At 35.6% G+C, this 10,000-nt stretch overlaps 1 protein-coding gene across 1 annotated transcript in view; it reads left to right on the top strand.

Annotated features, from left to right (window-relative positions):
- LOC135205649 (cadherin-related tumor suppressor-like) overlaps nucleotides 1–10,000 on the top strand; it is a 498,060-nt gene that overhangs the window by 35,185 nt on the left and 452,875 nt on the right. The gene's annotated exons all lie outside the window — the stretch shown is intronic.

The raw sequence follows: 10,000 nt of genomic DNA, 5'->3' as shown, positions 1-10,000 counted from the left end.
GGGAAATACATTATAAAGCAAATTATAAATCCTTGGCGCAGAAAGGTGCGCCAAGCAACGTCAAATTACATGCTGCAAAGAGCGACAACAACAGGCTTTCGTCTGACGCCTTTCGGGACATAACAGGCAAAAAAAAAAAAAATAAATAAATAAAAAAATAAGATGAGGAACGGGAGGAAGAGATAGAGAGGAGAAGAAGAAGAAGAAGAGGAAGAAAAGAAAAAAGAAAATCAGGGAGCGCAACAACGCTTAGACAGAGAGACAAGGACATATAGCCTCCTAATTGGTGCCCGAGGCATGTGGCAGGCAAAATGCAAGCAGGCACAGATACCCGAATGCGAGGCACAAAGGCAGCCATCATGTAAACCTTACAGATAAGCCCCTCACTCTATCACCTCGGCCAATTGAAGAATACGAGGGATTTCGCGGCAGTGGCTGCGCAGTTGCCATCCAGCGCAAGCCATTTCTCTCCTTCGGTTTTCACAAGAGAGAGAGAGAGAGAGAGAGAGAGAGAGAGAGAGAGAGAGAGAGAGAGAAAGTAACGGGCATAAGACTGAAAGCAATAACGTGAGTGGCATGAATAAATGAAAGCTGTACAGGGGAAAAACGAGAGTGTGAATACATGAATAAAATTAGGCATGAGAGAGAGAGAGAGAGAGAGAGAGAGAGAGAGAGGATGTACAATGTACGTATTCACTGTGAAATGCACATTCAGACAAAGTAGTACTCCGGAAAGTGCAGTCAAACCCGAACGGTGAAGTTATGTTGGCACTATTACTACGTGCGTGGGATCTCTCTCTCTCTCTCTCTCTCTCTTCTAAAATATGAAGAAAAATAAAGGGAGCGAAATGCACATATCAAAACCACTCGATCATCCAATTAGGGCCGATCGTTATCTTGTTGGGGGGGGGGGGGGTGAAGGTCTGAGGGGAGGGTCTCCTTAATCACTTCTTGGAGGAATCACGGGTGAATCTTTTTCATCCATTATCAACGTAGCCGATGCCATCCAGCCCAGCTGACTTTTATCAGAACCGGATTAATGCATTAACATTCTTATAAATCGAAGAAATTCAATCCTAATCGGGATTTAAGGATAATACTGACTTCTACTAGGCCTGGAAAATCATGTAAAATGAGGAAATTCAAAACCTTAATCGGATTCCAAGATAAAATCATTTATTACACTTTGATAAACTTGTAAAATGTACAAAACGATGGAATTAATTTTGAGCCGGATTACCTAAAGACAGAGCTGTCACCTGCATATTTCTTTCGTGTTCAATTTCTCAGAAAATTCTGCGGTCACTGGATGAAACAGAATGCCAGGAATAAAAATTCCTTGCAGACGTCTAATAACATGAACGGAATTGAAATGTTGGTGGAAACAGAATCACCATGCATGCTTGAGACAGGCTTAGATGCTGTTTGAAAGGTTCATGAAATAATGCCTTGGTTTTTCTGCTTTACATTGCCGTTTATCTTCGCATATATGGTTCTCTGTAATTTCACTCGCGCATGATTATTCTATTACGTAAAAGCTTGCCATGCAATGAGTCTTCAGACTCTTTCCATGTAAATTTCTACCAATGTGAAAAATAAATGTTAAAAAAAGACGTATGGGGAAAATCTCCTTACACTCATGCATTAATTTCACTGGACTGAACTGCTATAAATGGCTAATGCTATTAGTAAACGCTTTTCAATAGCAATTGCGAGAATTTTCTGTACTGTGGAATATTGCTCTTGAATATAATATTGTAAGTGTTTTCATGGTACTTTCTAGAATATATAATTATGACTACAACAACTATAATAATAATAATAATAATAATAATAATAATAATAATAATAATAATAATAATAATAATAATAATAATAATAATAATAATAATAATAATAATAACGTGGAAGACAGGTTGACTGGGTTTTAAAATGCTATAAAAATCAGAATAGGGAGCCGAATATTAAAAATGGAGACCCAATAAATGCAAATCATGAACTTCATATTTTTTTATCGGTTTTCATATACAGTGCTAAAGTAAAATTAGCTACACTCCAACCGAAGCACGCAGTATTCACTATTTATTTCATTTATATTAACTGCTGCCATGACGGTCGAAAACATCTTGTTATTTGGTATCCTTGTCAACATAAACTTTTATTGTGTTATATTTCTCCTCATGCCTTACTATTATTTCAGTGCTTTATTGTTATTCATGTATTTCTGTATCCTGTATAAGTGTTCTTCATAGATACTTCATTTTCAATGCTAGTTTTCATATATTCCCGTTTATTATTCCTGTATATATGATGGTCATATAATACATCATCTATTTGTTATTACGTTTTGAAGATTTTTCAAGTTGTTTGATTGTTTATAATCATTGCTTTTCATCACTAAATTCATTATTTTGCAATGTCGTATACGAACCACCTGCCTTTGTCTAACTTGTTGCTGTAAAAGACCTGCAACATTGCTTTGTTCGACCAGGTGCAGGCTGTTGTGAAGTAGGGGATGATGCGAAGCCTTACGAGTGGGGATGAATAAAGAAGGAATCAACAGAGAGAGAGAGAGAGAGAGAGAGAGAGAGAGAGAGAGAGAGAGAGAGAGAGAGTTACAAGGATTATGATGTCTCAAAGACTTATTAGTCCATTTGAGGAGACATCGTGTGCTCACTTATCTCCTGGAGCAGGTTTTACTATCCATTCACACTGTCCTAATGATTTTGTCTAGCTTTCTTTTAAACTCTTCCGCACTGTTGCTGTTTACAACTTCTGATGGCAGTTTATTCCATGTGTCACATATCTTGTATGTAAAGAATTTCCCACAATGGGATGTATTGTATCTCTTCAGTTCTATTTTCCATCCATTATTTCTTGTCTGGTTTCCGTTTAACGTAAATAGGTTACTGTCTAATTTTGTTATGCCTTTCAACCTTTTGAATGTTTCTATTAGTTGTCCTCGCAATCGTCGTGTTTCTAAGCCATACGTGTTCAGCTTTCGAGTCGTCTTTGGTAACATATTTGCCTGATGAATGGAATTAACTTTGTGGCTCTTGCTTGTACCCTTCAAATCTATTTATGTCCTTTCTTAGTGTTGGTGGCCAAAACTGTACTGCATATTCAAGAAGAGGTCTAACTATTGATGTATAGAGCTGCAGCACCGTTTCCTTGTTTCTGTATTTGAACTGCCTCTGTATATATCCCACGTGTTTCTGTGAATTCTTTTGAGCTTTTATGTACTGTTTTGTGGATTTTAAGTCCTCGGTAATAATAACTCCAAGGTCCTCTTGTTCTACACTATTTATGTCAATCCTAAGCAACATGTAGTTGACATGAGGGTTGTTTGTTACTATTTGCTAAAGTTTACATTTATCCAAGTTAAAAGGCATTTGCCATCTTTTTGATTACTTTCCTATTTTCCTTAGATAATTTCTTACATTTTCCACTGTATTTTCGTTCTGCTGCATTTACACCTAGTTAGGTGTCATCTGAAGATTTGGCTATCCTGCTAGTTAAGCCTACATCAATGTCATTTATTACGATTCTGTTTTCTATAATTTCGCCAGTCTTCGATCCAGTCTGCTATTTCTCCTACAATTCATAAACCTCTAAATTTTGCCATTAGTCTCTTGTGAGGAACTTTGTCAAAGGCCTTTTGGAAATCTAAGTAGCGTAGATCAATTGCTTTACTACTGTTGTTAATACCAAGCATGTTATGGAAAAACTCCAAGAGGTTTTGTTTTGTTTGAAACCGTGTTGGTTGTTTTACCACAAATTGTTTCTATCAATGTGATCCACAATTTGTTCTGCAATTATGGACTCAAAAATCTTACAAACGATCGACGTTAGACAGATTGGTCTATAATTTCCCGGCTCTTCTCTTGGACCTTTTTTGTAAACTGGGGGCACATTACCTAGTTTTCATCCTTTCGGTGCCTTTCGTTGCTCTGCACATTTTCTGTAGTTTATATAGGTGAGGAACTATCTCCTCTTTTAGCTCTTTAATTTCTCTTGGACGAATCTCATCCGGGCTAGGAGATTTGAACTTGTTGAGTTTGTATATTAGGTTATTAATGTCCTCTTCTGTAAATATTATTTTGTCCAACGGTTCTGCCACCCCTTATTTAATAGCAGGTTCCGGTATTGAGGTAGTGTTTTAAATTGTGAAAAAAACTAGTAAAAAACTTTCTCAATAACTCTGCTTTTTCCAAGTCTGAGTTCAACAGGTTTCCTCTATTGTCCCTTAGGGGACCTATACTATTTTTTATTGGTTTCCTACTATTAACATGCGCAAAGAGGGAAATATTGTGCTGTGACAAAATACGAAAAGATTATAGCTTGTTTCATTATTTATACCTTCAACATCATTAACGTACTGGGAATTTATTTTTTTAAATTAATTTTGAGTCGGCAGAGACAAATAATTGGACTGCTCGTCCATATGGACTACATGTACGGCAAAGTATTGTTCTCTCTCTCTCTCTCTCTTTCTCTCTCTCTCTCTATGAAATACGATGTGTAGAAATGTGCACACCACCACTTGTCCTCTTAAAATTTACAAAACGACGTTAAAAATACGTGTTACCTCTATAAATCTAATTTCTCTATCTTTTGTATCCTATGATTAAATTGAGAGTTATTTTTCCATCAACTGTTGCATGAAAGCGGTCAATCGATCCATAATTGCTTTGCAAGACTTATCGTTGACATCTTTTTTAATAATAGGTATTACAATCATATTTATACCTAATGTAGAAAGTAAATATCCATAATTCATACTATCAACATCATCCATGACTAAATTCGAAAAACTGCATTCTCTTACTAATATTTTCAAAAGGATAGTTTCGGTTCATTACAGCCCATCTGAAAATACAAGATTTTTTCATAAGCTAAAGTTCTCAAACCAACCATTTGTACCAAACACGTGTCACATAAATTGGATCTGAGGAAACGACCTGAAAAAAAAAAAAAAAAAAGAAAAAAAAAAGATGGGAAATAGTTTCCAAGCGACCGACGGTTCGGAAAGGTGGCCTTGCTAACCGTCGCCGCTCACATAAGACATGAAAGGGAGAAATAATCCTTGCTGCCTCTCCTGAAGCACAGAGCAACAAGTAACATAAAAAAGTGGGCGGAGTTTCAGCATCTCCCTGTTGGTTGCACGGGTCTCGCGAGCGAATATCGGCAGCCTTCCGCCGGCTTTACAAGCTAGACTGGGTAACATCTTACGCTTCGAGAGACCGGGATGACCGACTCTCATAAAAATGCTATGACGAGGAGCGTGTTTCGCTTAGTCGTCCTTCCCCTGATGTAGGTGGAACTCGATAAAGAAATAAAGCTTATTAGACATTTTGTTTACTGCTTACTATACGAGTCTCTCAGAAATTGTAGTTAGGTCTTTTTTTTTCTGATAATTTTTTTATATATCAGCGATTTCAATGCACACCTAGGTAAAGATCTGGATTTTATTTTCATGTAATTCTTTCAAAATATAGGTTAAAATCCATAGGAAACATGAACTGTACAGATGCACAATTCTTTCAATCAACATCAAGTGGTTTAAATCCCACCCCTAATACGTATCTTGATTTTTAATTACAAACTCCGTATCTGGGATTTCAATTCCTCTCAAAGTAATGATCCTGATTTTATTTTCATGATTTTTATTTCAACATGTACAGAACAATAAAAGATGAATGGGTACTCATTTGTATGAGGCTTTAACACTAACTTACATCTTGTTAATACTCCTTTGCTATCTTATCTTTCTCTCTAGTTAAAAGACAGACCATAAAGTATCAGTGATTTCGACACGAACACAAGTAGTTATCTTTAATTTAGCATTTATATTCTTTAACAAAATATCCTCAGTACACATTGAATGAATGCAAAGAACAATAACTACGACATTTTCAACGCACCATTTCTGTTTCATGTATTTCTGATGCTTCTGTTGTTCTTTTCTGAACTACATATCATTCCAACTGAAATATTCCCACGTTTTTCTTAGTTCGACTTAGGATAATGTTGCATTTTTTATAGTGATAAAATTGCCAATGTTCCATGCTACTGGATTGGATAAGGGATCATAAACTCTTAAGGGACTGAGTTGACTGGAATGTTCACTCAAAAAAATATAAATATACAGATTTCCTTTACTAATACAGCAAGATTTGATGGACTAAATAAATGGAAACTTGTAGGTAAATTTGTATGATATTTTACACTAATGTCGCAAACATCAAAAACAGTATAATAATATAACAATTAATAAAAAATCACAAACCTTACATTTTCGATTTCTTACACTTTTTGGACACGCTTACTACTGTAAATACTGAATTAGAATTGGATTTATACAAAGAAATTCAAACCATCTGTAGCGAGAGTTTGTATATTTTTCGTTCGGATTGAGTGCTCACAGTAGTAAACGTACTTAAAAAGTGTAAGGAAATAACGAAATTAAGAGGTGGCTGTTTCCTAATTTAAAAAATATATATATATATATATGCATCGAGTGAATGTGACCTGTAGATTCTAAATAATTAATAATAATAATAATAATAATAATAATAATAATAATAATAATAATAATAATAATAATAATAATAATGATAAAGCCCCAGGTCTTTAGAGCATTTGGAGCATTCCTAGAAGTGAATGTATTTTTATAGTCATTAGTTCCAAATAATAAAGGGATGTGGGTATAAAAATGAGGTTCATACATAGATTTATTATGGGGATATATATATATATATATGTGTGTGTGTGTGTGTGTGTTTTTCAGCTCTTAGAATCCTTAAGAAGATACTAAATGCATTTAACATTTCGAAGTAGTTGGATTACCTTAATTTTTTGCTAAATGCATTATAAAAAGTATAAAAAAAATTATTGCGTGACTACAAAAGAGACCTTTTAATGATAAAAAAAAACGTTCGTTTTTCAAATACTCTAAAAAATTATAATGATAAAAAAATTTCCTTACAGTTTCTTATGCCTGTATTTATATGATTTTCCGCCGAACTGCAGCTCCTCCTGTATCGAACAATCTGGTAACGGACTTGAGACCAGGATTAAACTGCATAAATGAAGAGCAAGGACAGGATTAAGGTCAAATGCATATTATGACATAGAAATAGTTAAACTATGGAATTCACACGGAATGGGCTGAGGCTCTCTTACATCACTTAAGAGAAATGTCACTGAATTTATTTTCATAAAATATTCTAGTGAACCAAGTGCACCTCGAGGTACATATAAATTCGACGCCTTTTCTGGTCAAAAAGATTTAGTATGTTTTTGTATATTCACCTGCTGAACTGGTCTTTGCTTTTGACCAAATTTTTAACTTGGTTCCATTATTTTGACAGTATTTTTATGTCATTCTGTGTTTGCTTTGTAACTTGCCTTTGCTATTGCTACCATTACACCTCAAAAATGTGTTGAAATAACACAAAAGATCTTGGTGTCCTCTTTTATTATTTTAATTTTGAGGCCTTTACTATATATATATATAAGATACATTTTTTTGCATAATATACAGTGCATATGTTTGGAAATAAAAGTTTGATCAATTTATTATTATTGTTTTTGTTCCCGTTTCGATCCAGCAAGTTCACAACCTTGGAACACCATATACCGTTTCGAATCCCGAACCTCGCATCAAAACACCTTTTTGCATTTTAATAGAAAGAAGTCAGTGGCAACAGAGGCTGGCTTGGCCGACTGCAAGTCTGAATGTTGTGTATAATACCCTGAGACACAGAGAAAATATATATGAGTACGCATTGCATTTTATGTAGTAAAATAAATAAAGATGCACATTTGTGAAAATGCCTATTTATTAGTTCTGCACACCATCACTGGTCACCATCTGAGCTCTCTCTTATGCAAGAAATATACATATGTGCGCAAAGGTACTTTAGCCTTTGCTTGGTTAAGTGATCATGAAACATCCGAAAAAACAGAATTTTGGAGAAATGTAACAAAAAAATTGGGCAGAAAATGTGTTCGCGCACACATGAATCGCGACTTACTCCGTTCTATGTCTGGAAATAAAGGAGCAAAGAAACGGACTTCGAGTTAAGCAGTGCGGAGAAAAGAGCCTGACTTAACGTGAATATAAAGTTCAGAAAGATCAAAAGTAACAATAAAAACGCTGAAGACGAACGGAAAGGGTATAATTTCACTGCATTCCCCCGCACCTTCAACCGGATAAAGGGAGTTGCAAAAGGCTGTATAAGTAAGAGCAATAAACATGAGTTTGATGAAACGCATTGAATTTCAGATATAAAATTATAAAGGAATACCTAAACTAATTCACACGAATATAGAAGAATAGAGACACATTAATATGTTCGATGGGGAATCGGAAGAGGGCTATATTGCTTATGGTTACGTATCGCTGTTGCTAGAATAATACAGGGTCGTTCAACCGTCAATGGACGACGTCAACCATATGCAAAGAATCTCTGAGGAACTAATGCAAAAACTGTTGGAGCTAAGAGCAGTAAAATGTTGCCTTGATTTATGAAAAATTCGAAATAAATAATTTACGATGTAACAGTACTTCAGTATTTGTTTTAGGTTATCAATATGCAGAATGACCCTGTAATGAGGCGTTTACATACAGAAAGGGCGTAGCACAGTAGTAGAAAGGACACTAATGGATTGACAGATAAACAAACTTCTCACAGAAAAAATATTTGCTACCCACATTCCCCAAAATTCCAGCGATGCCCATCCCCCTAAATTCAGCGTTCCATTCCGTAACCCCTCCCCCTCCTCCACCTCAACTGCCTTACCCATCCCGGGCCACAGGTTCAATTGCCCATTGAGGGAGAGAGGCCTTTGCCGTAACGGGTGTGAGTGAACCCACAGTGAAATAGTTGGACATCCGGTTGGGGTAGTTGAGGCCACAGGGGGTAAGGAAATATGGGGGGGGGGGGGGGGGAGCGGCGGTTGTAGGGCATCATCATGTCCTTGGAGTTCGAGAAGGAACTCATTCTGCTTCCCTTTGGGTCAAGGAGGACCATGGCTGTTTAGGGAAGGGATTCGCTTCCTCATAGTTCACCGAGCAGGTTAAACTTGCACTTGGCCTTTTGCGTGGAATGGAAAGTTGCTAAGAAACAATGGGTTCGATGTATGATGTTATTTATATACCTGTTTATTTATTTCATAAGTGACCATGTTTCCGGGATAACCGTTTTATCTGATTTCGGACTAAAAGCGATCTTTTATATTACTGAAAAGAGCCAGCAATGACACTATTATTATACAGGTACACTATTAAAAGTTCAAAATATTCTGAGAAATTCGTCTGCGAAAGTAGGAGGAATTTAGATTTCAAAACTGATGTGAAGAGTATCAGAGATCAGCAGAATGTGCCACTGTATTACAACACCGAAATGTAGTTTTCTTATCCTGATCTGATATCATAGTAAAAAGAATACGAGATAATTCATGAAGCTGAGTAATATTGAAAACATTAAAATCATGATAAAAGTTGAAACAGATGGCTAACGGACGAGAGTAAAAGGGATTTACTTAATACATAAAATTGTGGACTTTGGAAGTATTGCTTAACCCCTCCCTAGTATTGGTCACCCCCTCCCTAAAGAACTTATTTTACTCAAGCGAAACAGAATGACGTAACAAACTCAATATAGTTCGATGACCATGCAGAATAAAAAGAATAAATAATGCAGTTTTCTCCCCATTGTTGCAAGGTTATCTACATCAGTGGAGATAAAATTAATTGACTTCTTTCTCTCCTCTGATGAAAACTAAAGGATGTTAGAAATTCCATATAAGTGATACAATACAAATAAATCTTGATTTGCGTAATATATTAAATTTTACGGTCGTATCAGATTTAAATATCCGTCACATATAAAATACTTGAATTACAGAACTTGAATAAAAAGGGCGATATTTTTAATAATGTGCATAATACATCACGACTTGAGAGATTAAGAAATAATTCTATATGGAGCCC

Source organism: Macrobrachium nipponense, chromosome 24 (assembly GCF_015104395.2).
Source record: "Macrobrachium nipponense isolate FS-2020 chromosome 24, ASM1510439v2, whole genome shotgun sequence".
NCBI lineage: Eukaryota > Metazoa > Arthropoda > Malacostraca > Decapoda > Palaemonidae > Macrobrachium > Macrobrachium nipponense.
This window is presented reverse-complemented; position numbering and strand designations above follow the sequence as displayed.